Source organism: Lonchura striata, chromosome Z (assembly GCF_050655825.1).
Source record: "Lonchura striata isolate lonStrDom1 chromosome Z, ASM5065582v1, whole genome shotgun sequence".
In the NCBI taxonomy this organism is placed as follows: domain Eukaryota; kingdom Metazoa; phylum Chordata; class Aves; order Passeriformes; family Estrildidae; genus Lonchura; species Lonchura striata.
In genome coordinates, this window is record NC_140740.1 from 85,112,904 (window position 1) to 85,126,916 (window position 14,013).

Genomic DNA, 14,013 nt, shown 5'->3' on the forward strand with positions numbered 1-14,013 from the left:
CCCAAACTGTTTTGTGATCCTATGATTAACAGCTGCCATGCATTATCTGCATCCCTGCTTTAGGCTCTGGCTGTGTGCAGAGTCTGATGTGTAAAAGATAAGAGAATCCAGGAAACAGCAAGCTGTTAAGTTTACTTAAAATTTTCCCTGGCCTTTTCCTGGCTGCCATCAACATCTTTAGGACAGCTTCTGAGAAGTGCTGTGCCAGCCAGACACCCAGGCCTTGGACATCTGGACCTTAAAGCAAATATTATGGTTGTTGTTATTACCACTTTTGCCTCCCTAATTAACCAGTTGGGCACTTGCCAGCCCTTTCTCTCTGCTTTGCAAGGATTGTTTCCATTGGGTTTAGGCAGACAGTCTTACTTTAAGATCCCTATTGATCAGCTGCCATTCTCACATGGTTAAAGCACTCCTCTTGGGGAACTCTCCAGTGTTTTAAGTGCACACAGTTACTCTCATGACTGGCTTGTAAACAGGTTTTAATGGGGCTATTAGTGTAAAAGGACAGGAAACTTTCAAAAACAGCCTTTTAAATATTCATGAAGATGTTTAATCTGGTGCTTAATCACCACTGTTTGCATATCAGAAAAGAGGGGGGCAGCAGTGCCTCGCTGTTAACTTCAACAGGACATGAATAAATGCTCTTAGACCCACGATTAATGCCCAAATGGCAGCCAAACTCTTAAGAAAGCATTCCCCACCTTCTGCAGAAGAGCTTCCCAAAACTGGTGTCCAAGGACAGTGTAGCTCCCGGGAGAGGAGGTTCAGGGCCAGGCTCTGCTCTTGCCCATGCTGAGCATGGCATGACCTCTACCTTCTGCACTGGCCATGTCCCATTGGGCCACAGGGGCATCAGAGTGGACTTTTCTGCCTGAGTGGAGGGTTCAGAGCCCCAGGGGATCTCCCAAAAGCAGCTGTGCACAGGTGGCATGTGCTGTGTCCTGTGTCTGTCCCTCACCAGGGCCAGATGGGCCCTCCAGGAGATGCCAGCATCTCCCCACTCCCTGCAATGGGTTCATTCACTCATGATTTCCTTTCAGCAAAGCTCTGGCTCAGGCTTTCAGCTGGTTCATGCTGACTGAATTGGTGCAAGGGCATGAAAAGCTCCCTGTTTAACTGGTTTAAGCAGTGACTTTATATCTCTGTCCCATTTTATATCTTTATCTCTGCTCCATTCTCTGTAACCCCTGCTGACTTTCCTGGTCATTCATGTGGTCACTCACTCTCTGCTCTGAACCACCCCAGGAGCCTCACAACTTGGGTAAAGGCAGAGTGAGCTAAACACAGAATTTCAGCTTCTGTGTTGCTTTGGGTGTGGATTTTAGCCACTTCTTTGGCAATTTTTGTCATACACGTTTTATTTTCATTTAAAAAGTAAAGGCGGAAAGGATAGTATTTCCCCAGTGGGAGAGACTTCATGCAATTTTAAAAACGTGCATTATTTAATCCAGCAGGCATTAAGATGCCTTGAGCTGTTAACACCTGTTGTGGAAATCCATAATACACAGGCTTAAAAAACCAACAACCCTGAGAGACCCATAAAGGTTCCTGCAGAGCTGTCGTCGCCTCTCGTGTCAATGAGTACTTAAGGGCCCTGAAATCTGTGGCTGAACTCACTTACTGAGCACGTGCTTTCTCTTCAGCTCAAAAAAAAAAAAAAAAATTCCTTAGGATAATTTCATTGAAGGAAAAAAAAAAGAAAAAAGAATAATGAATATGAAACACCAGTGAACTGCATTTCTTACACAAACCTCTCATGCATTTTTCATACATTTCCCCACCCAGGCGCCTAAATGCTCCAGTTTATAGTCTATGTTACTACCTTGTAAAACTCCATGTAAAACTTCAGTCAACATATTTTTTAGTGCTTTGACACACTGTCATTTAATATATATGAAACTCAGGTAGCCTGACCTCAGCTGGGGAGGTCACCATTCACTGTCTCCCACAGAAGTAGATAAAAAAATTATATTCCCAATAGGAAATGCAAGGGTAAAGCAAAACTCCCTGAGGAAAGTGTGGAAGAAACTCTTAGTGTGATTTCACATTAGCAACACCTGTGCTCACTTCATCTTCATAATCAGCAGAAACCATAATAAGCTGTGAAGTCCTGGCTGTGCTGGAGCCAGTGGAAATTTTCCCATTTAAAGAACAGGACCACGCTGAAGGGAGCACTCTAATGGGACCACCTAAAATTTAGATAGCTGCCTTCAACAAGGAGCTGAGAGTCTGGTGCCATTTGAGCCTCTCCAGGGCGTGCTTCTTGGCCTGTCACTTATTTTGTTGACCCATGTCAGACTATTGATCCTACAGGGATGCTTCTCTCATCCTGGGGTGTCTGGGAAGTCCTGGGTGACAGGAAAAAGGGAAGAATAGTAGCCATCTTTAAAAAGGGGAGAAATTAGCACCCTGGGAGTTCCTGGGGAGATCATGGAACAGAAGTTGTGCTAAGGGACATGGAGGATAGGGAAGTGATCTAAAACAGCAGGGCTGCATCAAGGAAAAATCCTGTCTGGCTCAATGCAGGGCCTTTTTTTGATGTCAGTCCATGCCAGTGGACCAGGGAAGAGCTGCAGATGCTATTTATTTGGACCTCTGTAAAGCCTTTGTCACAACATCCTTCCCGCCAAATTGGAGAGTGATGGATCCCATGGCAGAGCCATTAGATGGATTAGGAACTGGTAGGATGGTTGCATCCAGAGGGTTGTAGTCAATGGCTCAGGGTCCCAGGCTGTCCCTCAGGGGTCCATCTGGTTATTGAATATCTTCATTAATGGCACAGACAGAGGGATCCAGGGCACCTCAGGGGATTTGCAGATGGCACCAAGCTGAGAGGTGCAGCTGGCACACCTGGAGGATGGGATGATATCCAGAGGGAACCTGGACAAGGCTGAAGAAAGGGGAACCTCATGATGTTTAACAAGGCCAAGTGCTGGGGCTGCACCTGGGCCAGGGCTGCCCCCGGGATCAGCCCAAGCTGGGGATGAGCAGAGGGAGCAGCCCTGGGAGAAGGACCTGGGGGTGCTGTGGGTGAGAGCTGGACCTGCCCCAGCCTGAACCCCCCTGCCCTGGGCTGATCCCCCAGCGTGGGCAGCAGGGCAGGGGGGATTCTGCCCCTCTGCCCCTGTGCTCTGCTCAGAGCCCACCTGCAGAGCTGCCCCAGCCCTGCTCCAGCAGCACAAGGACGTGGAGCTGCTGGAGCCAGCCCAGAGGAGGCCACGGAGCTGCTCTGAGGGGTGGAGGATGTCTTCTATGAGAAAGGGCTGGAAGAACTGTGATTTTTCATCCCAGAGAAGAGAAGCTTCAGAGTCATTTAATTGCAGCCTTCCAGCACCTGAAGGCAACTTACAGGAAAGATGGGAAAAAGACTGTTTACAGGAGCCTGGAGTGCAAGGACAAGGGGGAATGTCTTCAAACGGAAAGAGAGTAGATTTAGATCAGATATTAGGAAAAAAGTCTCTCCTGGGAGGGTGGGGAGGGCCTGGCACAGAATGCCCAGATCAGCTGTTGCTGCCCCATCCCTGGATACGCCCAGGGCTAGGTTAGATGGGGCTTGGAACAACATGGGATAGTGGAAGGTGTCCCTGCCCATGTCAGGGCGTTGGGCAAGATGACCTTCAAAAGTCCCCTTCTAACCCAAACCATTCCATGATTCTGTGATTTTATGGTTCTATGATTCTTTCTAGGTGTCCTGGAGGCACACGGGTCTCTGCAGGTGCACTGGTGTCCCAGCTCCCAGCAGAGCCTGGAGATTGAGCTGGATCAAGCAACAGATCTGTGAGACAAAACATAAATATCTATTGCCATGTGAGGGGTCCAGGGCTATCTGGAGCATCGCATATGAGAGGACTGTGAGGGGGACAGTATTCTTCTTCAGCTGAGATTCCAGGGTCCCCTCAGAGCTGGCTGGATTTGATGGTGTGATCCATGGGGATGTTCTGTGCAGGGCCAGGGGCTTGTGGCTCCCTTCCAGTGCAGGACATTCCATGATTCCATGGCTCTGTGGCCTGTTTTAAGGCAGCTGGGTTGAGTCCTGTGTGTTCGCACCCCAACCCCCACGGCTGATTCTGCACAGCCTCAGCTACAGGAGACAGGTCCCACCTTGCTGCGGGGTAAGACAAATCCTACAGCTGCAGGAGAGTGTTATCACAGGGATAATTAGAAACTTTCCTACCTGCCTTTATTAACTAAATAATTTTATAATTAGTTTGCAGCACTCGAGCCATTTCAGCAGCAGGCATAGAAGTCTCTGAGGAAGGCAGGGAATACCAGGATTGTTTATTCATGGATCCTAGGAAATTTTTCACCATGGCTGTCTCCTGTGGTGGACTCCTTGGGGACAAGTGAGGAACTCAGCAATTTTATGAAACTTACTTAACACTCTAGCGATGTGCAGAGGACAGGTGACATCATCCTGAAGAAAGTCAAAGGCAAGGCTGTCATAAATATGGGGAAAGCTGGTGAGGCTCAGACTGGGAACTCATGCTGGTTGTGGTTATATGCCAGGCACATGATCTGGGCACGCTTCTCCAGTTAAAATTTTCCTCTGTTTCTCTGTTGGAATCAGAGGATTTTTTTACATCAGAACACAGATCAAGTGTTGTTCAATATTATTCTTGATTTCTAAATGTCTCTGTTTTAGCAAGGCACAGATTAAGTCCCACTTAGCTTTTGCTTGAGTTTTACAGCTTGGTACTGAGATGCTGATGCCTTTCTTGAAGGGATCTCATGGCATTTACAGAATAAGGCTTTTGATTTGACAACACAATTATACAGGACCTTATCTTCAAGTATAGCTGCTCAAATTTATTCAGGCAGAAAATTCTGAGGCTGGAAACATAGCTGTTAATTCTGTTTTGTATACCATATGTAATGTATTTTTTAAATAACATCGGTTGTAGAAGAATATTTTAATTTGTCTTAAAATACTTCTCTCTCCCAGACTTCGATAAATTTCAATGAATTGCTTTGGGAAATATTTCAGTAATAAATGTAGGAAAAATGCAATAGCTTAATCTATTTTGAAAAGCTGTGGAATTAAAGAAATTAATTAAGGAAATTAAAGATTTTTAAATATTTTTAACAAAAAACTGATACCTTCCCCAAAAAAATGTAAAGAAAAAACAGGAACACATGGAGTAATCCTACTCAGCCAGAGTGGTGACTCTGTACGATCATTTCTGAGATTTACCCTGAAACTACCCACTGCAAAAGAGAATTTTTCAAAAATACAACAACAGAAAGAGAATTCTCAAAGTTGCTTTTCTAGCATAGAACCATAGATTGGTTTGAATTAGAAGAGACCTTAAAGATCATCTCAATTCAATCCCCCTGCCATAGGCAGGGACACCTTCCATTATGCCAGGCTGCTCCAAGCCCTGTCCTAGTTGGGTTTGGCAACCACTCTTCAGGAATTTTCTTTGCAGTTGGGTGCTTCAGACCAAAATAATTTCTCTGTCCTTTGTGGTCGTTTCTGGCAGATAATTGTGGAGTTGAAATGAAATCTTTCTTGGTCGGCCTTGTTTCCTCCAGCCCACATGCTCCAGGGTGAGCCTGTGAGTTGCTGCCCCAGCTCTGCCTCAGTAAATGAGATCAGCAGCTCATCATGAAGTCTGCACAAGAAATGACAACCCTCGGTAATTTTTGAGTGGAAAAAAGGATATAACCCAAATGAGAGGACAGTCTCATGGCCATCATTGCACCCACAGTGGCAAAGGACACCAGTGGACAGAATGAACGCAAGAAGATAACATTTCTGGAGACATCCCTAAATAGATGTTTGTTTTTTACCCTCACACCCAAGCCTGGAAGATCCTATTCTTCCTGCAGGAGTCCTGTATTAGTGCTCCAGCTGAGGAACATGCATTAGCAACTCTTAGTCTCTTGTACTGGGCATTATGTCTCATCTTTGGAGTCAGATTAATGGAGATTAGTGGTACCACTTATGAGTTTAAACATCATTCTGACCCAAATTGGTTGTGCAAACCCAGTGTATAATGTTGCACATGCAAGGCTCTTACTGTCCAGAAAGTGATTTCATTAATTGTTTCAGGGAAGAAAGCTTGTGTTACTTTCTGCTCTAATCCTGAGGTACTGCCCCCCACGCTTTCCACATCCACTGTCAAACACATCTGGTTATCCATCTACGCAAGGGTCCATTTAATAATCAAAGATCATTTTGTTACAGCTGCAGTTGGCCCGTCTGCTCGCCTTCCCTGAGTGATTTCATCCATGCCTCTGATCTGTTGGATATCTGCTCCAGTTTCCACAGGGAGTGACACAGGACTTGAGGAAACCCGACAAAAAATAAACAGGCACAGCACTGCAGAAACTGCTGCACTGTATTAAAACAAATGGATTTAATTATTTAAAATTAGATGCCTTGGCAGAAGCCATGCAAAAACTAAAAACAGAGGAAGCAAAAATATTCTTGTTTAAGACTACAGAAATGGAATTGATCCTAATAAGTCAAGTTTATTTTTGTGAAATAATTAAAGAAAACCTCTTCCATTTCTCTGGCTGTGTGACCAAAGCCAATTTGGAAACACACTGAACTTTTCAAGAAATCATTCACTTAGTTGGATTTGGTCCTGGTGTTATAAAAAAAAAAACAAACAACAAAGGAATAAAAGAGAAGCACTTTTCCAGTGTTGCTTTTAGCATTTCCCATGGGACTGTCTACTGATGTCAGCTGTTTTTTGGATGGAGCTTTAAGAACAAACTCTCATTTCCCTGTTCACAGTCTTGGCAGCCCTTGGCTGGCTCATGGTCTTTGTTCCACCTCAAGGGTCTGCACAAACACGTGAGACCAAGGTCCAATTTATGCCTGTGTCTCAATGAAGTGGCTGTCCTGATGTGTGTGACCAGATTCTCCATCCAGCCAAGGGAGGGGCAGAGGTGTCTGCAGGAGATTGAGCACCCGAGACAGGCAGACACTTCCTGCCTAGGTTGGCTTTCAAGAGCACCTCCACTTGGCAGAAGAGGAATTTATGTGGTCATTTTAAGAAGCCTCCCCCTTCCCTAAATAATGAAGATGGAGGTATCTGAGTTAGGCAGGCTAAATCACAGGAGTGACACATCCCCTGGCTCTGCTGAGGAGCAGCGAGTGTCAGGGTGCTGTGGTTTACTGTCTCGTCCCGGTGACTGGCCAGGTGTGTGCTCCACTCTAAATTAACCCAAGTCCAGGAGACAAATTCCCACCTCTCTCAAGAACTGCTCAGGCAGCACTTTTAATAACTCATGTCCATCTCTCCCATCACATCCTGGAGACGCTGCACCTCCAGCACAAGGAGCAAGGAGGGAGATGCCCATTCACTACCGCCCCTTCCTTCAGCACCCAGGGGTCTCCCCTGGGGTTTCTCATCCAAACACTGACCCACCCTGACCCTGTTTAGCTGTTGAGATCTGACAAGATCACAGCCTGGGGTGGTATGGCTGAAATTACATGTGCTTAACAAATTGCCTGTTCACTCAATTACATTTTATTTAATCATCTGTAATCATATAAATTATGCCTGATGGTAGTAAATGTTCGTGTCAGTTCCTAATTACAGATTGATTAATTGACTGTGGTGATTTGTATTACTTATATAAGAATATATGAAGATGATGATAAATTATTATTAGTATGCAGCATTTCATATGAAACATAGGAGAAACTTTCCTTTCTTTGACACTTATATTCAGTGTATCAAAAATGTTTTGCATTATCCCATGCCCCAAAAAGGAACACTTTCACTACATTAAAAAAAAACCAAAAAACAAACAAACAAAAACAAACCCCCCAAAAAAACCAAAAAATCCCCCAAAAAACCAAAGAAAGGAGAAATATGGTATGTTGAATCCTCAAGACTAAAAAGTCTTGAGTATTCCATCTGTCAAGAACTCGCCTGTTGCTTTCTACTCCCTTCAGTATTGATCTGGGCTGCACAACAAGTCAGGTTTAGCATGAAATTCAAGAAAGTGAGGAAAAAAATTGTGCTGATGTCATTTGGAGACAAGCCTTCTTGCTGTAGGGTTTCGCTTGGCCACACTACTGCCTTGACAATTGCTCTGAGTTCGGAGGGCAGATGATTTAAACCCAGATTTGTTATTAAGAAGGAATACTATGAGCTGAAGAATGTATGCTTGCCCAGAAAAATAGTCAAGCAAATCAGGTTGCTCCAAGCCCTGTCTTTGGATGCTTTCAGGGATCCAGGGACAGCTCTGGGCACCCTGTGCCAGGGCCTGCCCACCCTCCCAGCCAGCAATTCCTAATTCCCAATCTCCCATCTGTGCCTGCCCTCTGGCAGTGGGAGCCATTCCCTGTGTGCTGTCCCTGCCTGCCTTGTCCCCAGTCCCTGTGCAGCTCTCCTGGAGCCCCTTGAGGCCCTGGCAGGGGCTCTGAGCTCTCCCTGGAGCTTCTCTTGTGCAGGGGAACAGCCCCAGCTCTGCCAGGCTGGCTCCAGAGCAGAGGGGCTCCAGCCTGGCAGCAGCTCTGTGGCCTCCTCTGGATCCACTCCAACGTGTCCAGAGGTCTTTCCATGACAATATCAGTCACGAATGCTGTCAGCACTCATTCCTAGGCAAACCCAGGAACTTTTGTCTGCCTGCACAGGTACTGTGCTACCCTATGCTGCTCTGTTTCTGTCAATCCATTTCCCAAGGTCACCTGGCTCCTCCCACACAGCACGGCAGTCATCCCCAAACTGATGGGTTTTTTGTGTTTTCAGAAAACATAGTTAGAAAATGTCAACCTTTTGTGGCAAGGTCACACACAGACATCTTAAATGTGACTAGTGAAAATAACAATATTTGAGAAGCCCCACTAACAAACCATCCCCAGTCCAGCACTACTTCTATCACTAGAGAGTCTTACTTCCCCTACAGGTAAACACCTCACAATCTTGTTTCTAAACCCCCATTTCTCCAGCTCCACTAATCCAGCTAATCCCTCTCTGAAGCAAGGATAAGTGACAGCTTTTTCATTCCCTTATCTAAAACTTAGGTCTCTTATCAAAGGAATATGCTAAACACAAGTGACACTTTCTATCTTTGGAAAACCCCAGTTATATTTAAGATCACAGCTCTGTGTCTGTAGCCATTCTTCCCTCCAAGTTTTGTTGCAGTTTTGTTGCCTTGTTGAGGTTAAAGCACTTAATAAACGGAAAAATTAAAGGTTTATTTTCTACCTTTTTGTATCTGGCTGGAGATTGTACAGTGCCTCCACCTAGACTGAATTAAGCTCTCCATCATCTTACATCTCAAAAGTGGTAATTCAGTTCTTTCTGACTTCTTCCTCAGTGTCCAGCCTGCCTGTGCTGCCCTGCCCAGATGCACCTCCCTGCCTGAACACTGAACCGAGGTGTATGGTTGGATGTTGAGAAGTAAAACCGGGGTGTGTCTGACAGCTGTTGGACAAGAAGCTTTTCTTTAAAAATGTTTCCACTCCTCTGCATCTTCCAGGAAGCCATGAACACTGACTTGCAATATTCTTTGTCTGTTTTGCCAGGTTAGGTGTCTATCCTTAGATCCACAGGGTGGGCAACCACATTATGGCCATTAACCCATGCAAGGAGCCTTTCTCTGAGCTGATGCTGTGATGATTTGTGACATCAACTCTTGGGAGTGACATCCAGATAATTGTCCTTTCACAATCTGCTTCTGAGAGGAGACTCTGGGCTACCCACAGAGGACAAGAATTGGAGCCCATCCCAAAACCCTCATTCCTGGGAGCCAAATAACTCCATTTGCTTTTTGTTCTCATGAAGGAGAAAATGTAGAGGTTTTGGTTAATACTGGTAGGTATGGTAATGGCAACCTGTTCCTTACATCTGAATTTTGTCCTCCACCTACCCTGGTTCAGGCAGGGTGGGTAGCATAAATCACAGGCAGAGGGTAAGGCTGTTGATCTTCCAGTCTGTCTGTCAGTGTTGTCAGGTGTGGGAGATGTCAAAAGCATGAGTTGTCTTTGTGGTTGGGTTGTTTTTTGTGGGTATTTTTTTGGTTATTTTTGAGTTTTTTGGGGTTTTTTTTGTTTTTTGGGGGGGTGGGTTTTTTGGTGTTTTTGTTTGTTTGTTTTTGTTTTGTGTGTTTTTTTGTTTTGTTTTGTTTTTTTTTTTCTCTCTCCTTTCCCTGTCATGACACTGTTGCTCTCTCTCTCAGACACTGTTGTAGCTCCTCTGCAGGAAATGTCCTGGTGGACGCCTGACTTTCACTGCAAGAGAAACACTCTGCTGCCCACGAGTATGTGAGCTTGGATAAATTACTTACCCATCACTGCCTTGGCTTCCCTATCAGAAAAATCGGTACAAAACGATTACAGAGTGAGATCTATTTAGCTAATGCTGATAAAGAGCCAAGAGACTGGGCACAGAGCATGCAGTAGAAACATCTACCATGTTGCTGTTGCTAACGTGGTCACTTACATTCCTGTGTGTAAATAAATCTTGAAGGGGAAAAGCCTCTGGGATGACCAGGAAACACACAAATGCTGGAAATGTCTCATCCATTTGTGGTGAGATGAATTTCTAAGCTGGAGAGGAGTGAGTGGAGCTGTTCTGTTTTCACTCAGGTCTTTAGGTTTTGTATTCAGGCTTGGCTGCGTGCCCTTTGGGACAGAGAGAATCTTTTTGTTGTGTGCTTCTGCCCTGCAGACCATGGAAAATCTGCTAGAAGAAGGGGTGCCAGGGAGGGACTGGGAGATCCATCTACCTATCCATTCACCTCCCCATCCACTCACCTCTTGGCTGATCTGTCCATTCCCATGCAACAAATGGATCCAAAACCCCCCAGACTATATTCCCCACACATCTTTGAGTCTCCTCAGCTTGCGAGCTGGCAGCAGACTTACCATAATTAGCTCATTTTTACAAGTTTAACAGGATCCCAGCCTTCTTTTTTTTTGACAGCCCTCTAATGCTTTCCATGAACAGGGTGGGAAATGCAGCTCAATAGACATTTCCCTAATCAGATGTTCAAATCATGATAGTTGTTTTTACAAAACTAATCTATGTGGCCAAACAAGCAGAGCTATACTGATGTTTTTTAAAAATGCAGTAGACCTGTAGCTGATGCCTTATTATCAGTTAATTCTCATAAAAGATCATTAATGGTGCATACAGTGAAGTGCAGGACTGGACAGCCTGGGTCAGAGAGAGAGGGGATCTGCATGACTGATGTGCAATGCTCAGGGTCAGAGCATTACAAAATTATTCTCTTAAATTATTTACATCCTTTCATCGACTGCGTGGTGGGCTTGGGCCTGTGCAAGGAGTTTCTGCTGTCCTTGCAGGGTTTTTCCATTTCCTCAGGAGTGGCATTCATTTAAATAAAAAAGATCTGGTGAAATCCTGTCCTGTTCCCTGCGGCTGGCAAAGATTCAGGGAGGAGAGTGGGTGGTACTGCTGCATTCATTCGAGGCTGGGGAACCCTGTGCTGCACATAAATCCTGTATGTCCATCCTGAACGAGCTCCTCGCGAGGAGATCCCACCACCAGTATAAAAACAAGGCTGGGAAGAAGGATTAAGGCTGCCAATTTCATAACAGATTGTATCCTTGTTATCATCATCAACAACAGCAACGAAGAAGTTTAAATCCTGCTCTCTCCCTGCCTCCAAACCTTCAGCAAAAGGAATCCAACTTGATTTTTTTTTTCTAATTTTTTTTTCATTTTGCTGATGGCAACAGCATCAGGCATGCTATATGTCAGCCATGATATATAGCCCTACGAGCTGGCTGTTGACAACTTATGGCTCTTTTGTCTGGGTTTGCCTACTTGGCTGTTTAATTACGTGAAGTGCCTGTTTTTCCGCGTGGCGCTCATTTCGTACCAGCGGCTGCTGGAATTCATGGATGGTGCTATGTTTACATCAGCCATCAAGCTGATATTTCAAACACATTAGCACGACCACGCTGCAAAATATGGGGTAAGGAGGAGTTGCTATTGCAGCTCCTTGGTTCATCTGAGTGAGCTAAGTCAGGCAGAATATTTCTTAGAATAAAGTGATAGAATTCTGTGGTTCTATGAAAATGTTTCTCCTCATACTTTCAATACCTCCTTGAATCTCTTTTCTTTTTTTTTTTTCTATGCTAATGGAATTTAAATTACTGACCATAGCAATTTAACTTTTGATGAAAATAGCAATTAATAGAGAGGACATTAGAGAGAAGAATCCTGAGACTTTATGAGTATGGATTACTGTAAAGCTACATAATAAAATGATTACAGCATGCATAAAAGGTCATTATTGCTGTAATAATGCTGTCCCAAAGTACCTTTTTCGTTCTGCAGGACTGAAACTTGTTACCAAACCTAAATGAAATGCAAGAAGTTATGTCTCAGGCCTCTGTAACTGCAAAATTGAAGAACTAGCCCAAAAATCTGATAATGATTTTTATTAATATTGTTCAGGAATCTGTTCTCCTATCCCTTTATCTCTTGAAAGAAGAAAATTTAAGCATGGAAAAAGGCAGATTTTTTAAAGGGAAAAATCTGGGTTTGTGATAGAAATGTCATGGATATTTTTAATGACATCCATGTAAACATAGCTAGAGGTCTTTATGAAGATCCATGTCTTCTACTATCTAAAGTAAGAAAAAAGCCTGAGCCAGAAGATTTATTCCATTTCTCTGTTTTCTTTAATCTACAGATGGTGCTTGTGAAATAATACTATCTGAATGGACAGCTTTTCTGAAGAGATGAATAAAGTGCTGTTGTAGTTCTCCTCAAATGAGCATACTTGCTTTTTTGACATTATTTGAACAAAAATTAAATTTCTGGTTTGGCACCTCAAATACACCATGGGTGTGACAATAGTCTTGGTTGCCTTCCAATGGGGCTGTGTTGCTATTAGATCTTAAAAGAAATTCTGTCTGCTCTACCTAGGACAAAAATCTCCCCCATCCCACTTCCATTTAGTATTTGTCTTCCCACCTTTCTCTCTTGTATCCTTCCAGTTCAAAGCTCTCAGTGGCTGGAGGTGATGGCCTTTTATCAACCATACTCATAGTGGCATCTCTAACAAGGGCAAAAGTTGGTCTCCACTTTGTGAAATCCCTATACCCACTTTAGTGGATTTAGGAACACAATTCCTATTAACCTATGACAGGGTTTAGGCCCTCAGATCACTTTACCTTAAAAGAATTTAGAAGAACTTCTACTAAACATGGCAAAACTTGAAAAAAATTGCTTTTTTGGAAGGGACAGGTGGGATTGTTTTATGGAAAAGGAATGAGGTATAAATCCCAGCAGCCTCATTTACCTTCAGGGGCTTGGTTCAGGCCTTGAAATTCTAAACAAAGAGATGCCCAAAGACCATCAGAAAAAAATCCCACCTTGTATTCTCATCCACGTAGCTACAAATGTTCATTTCCCATTTTAATCTCTGTCCAGAAGATGAACAGGCAAAAGACATATAATTTCAATTAATCTGAGATCTGAAAGTATAAGAACCTATAAAAGAGCTTATTATTATTTATTTCTCCAGGCATTTTATCCATGTACCATTAGAGATACACAGCTAAATGTGCCTTATGTGTCAATGATAGTGCTCTGTGAAATAGCAAACATTAAAAACCCATAGGAGTGGTTATTCTTTCATATCTGATGGAGGTTTCAGTAAAATGCTTGGGTGGTATTTCACCTGGATGTTAGAGAGCTGTGTACAGGCACACAGCTATACAGACATTTCATCTTGTCCTGCGCCAGCACTGCTGAGGCACCGCCAGTGCTGGGAACAGCTCTGGGCTGTTGGGACAGGAGAGAATTGAGGGGCTGCAGCGTGTCCAGGGCAGGGAACGGAGCTGGGGAAGGGGCTGAGCCCCAGGAGGGGCTGAGGGAGCTGGGAAGGGGCTGAGCCTGGAGCAAAGGAGGCTCAGGGGGACCTTGTGGCTCTGCACAGCTCCTGACAGGAGGGGACAGCCATGGGGACATCTCTGCTCCAGGAACAGGGACAGGAGGAGAGGGAATGGCTCAGGCTGGGCCAGGGGAAGCTCAGGTTGGACATCAGGGAAAATTCCTTCATGGAAAG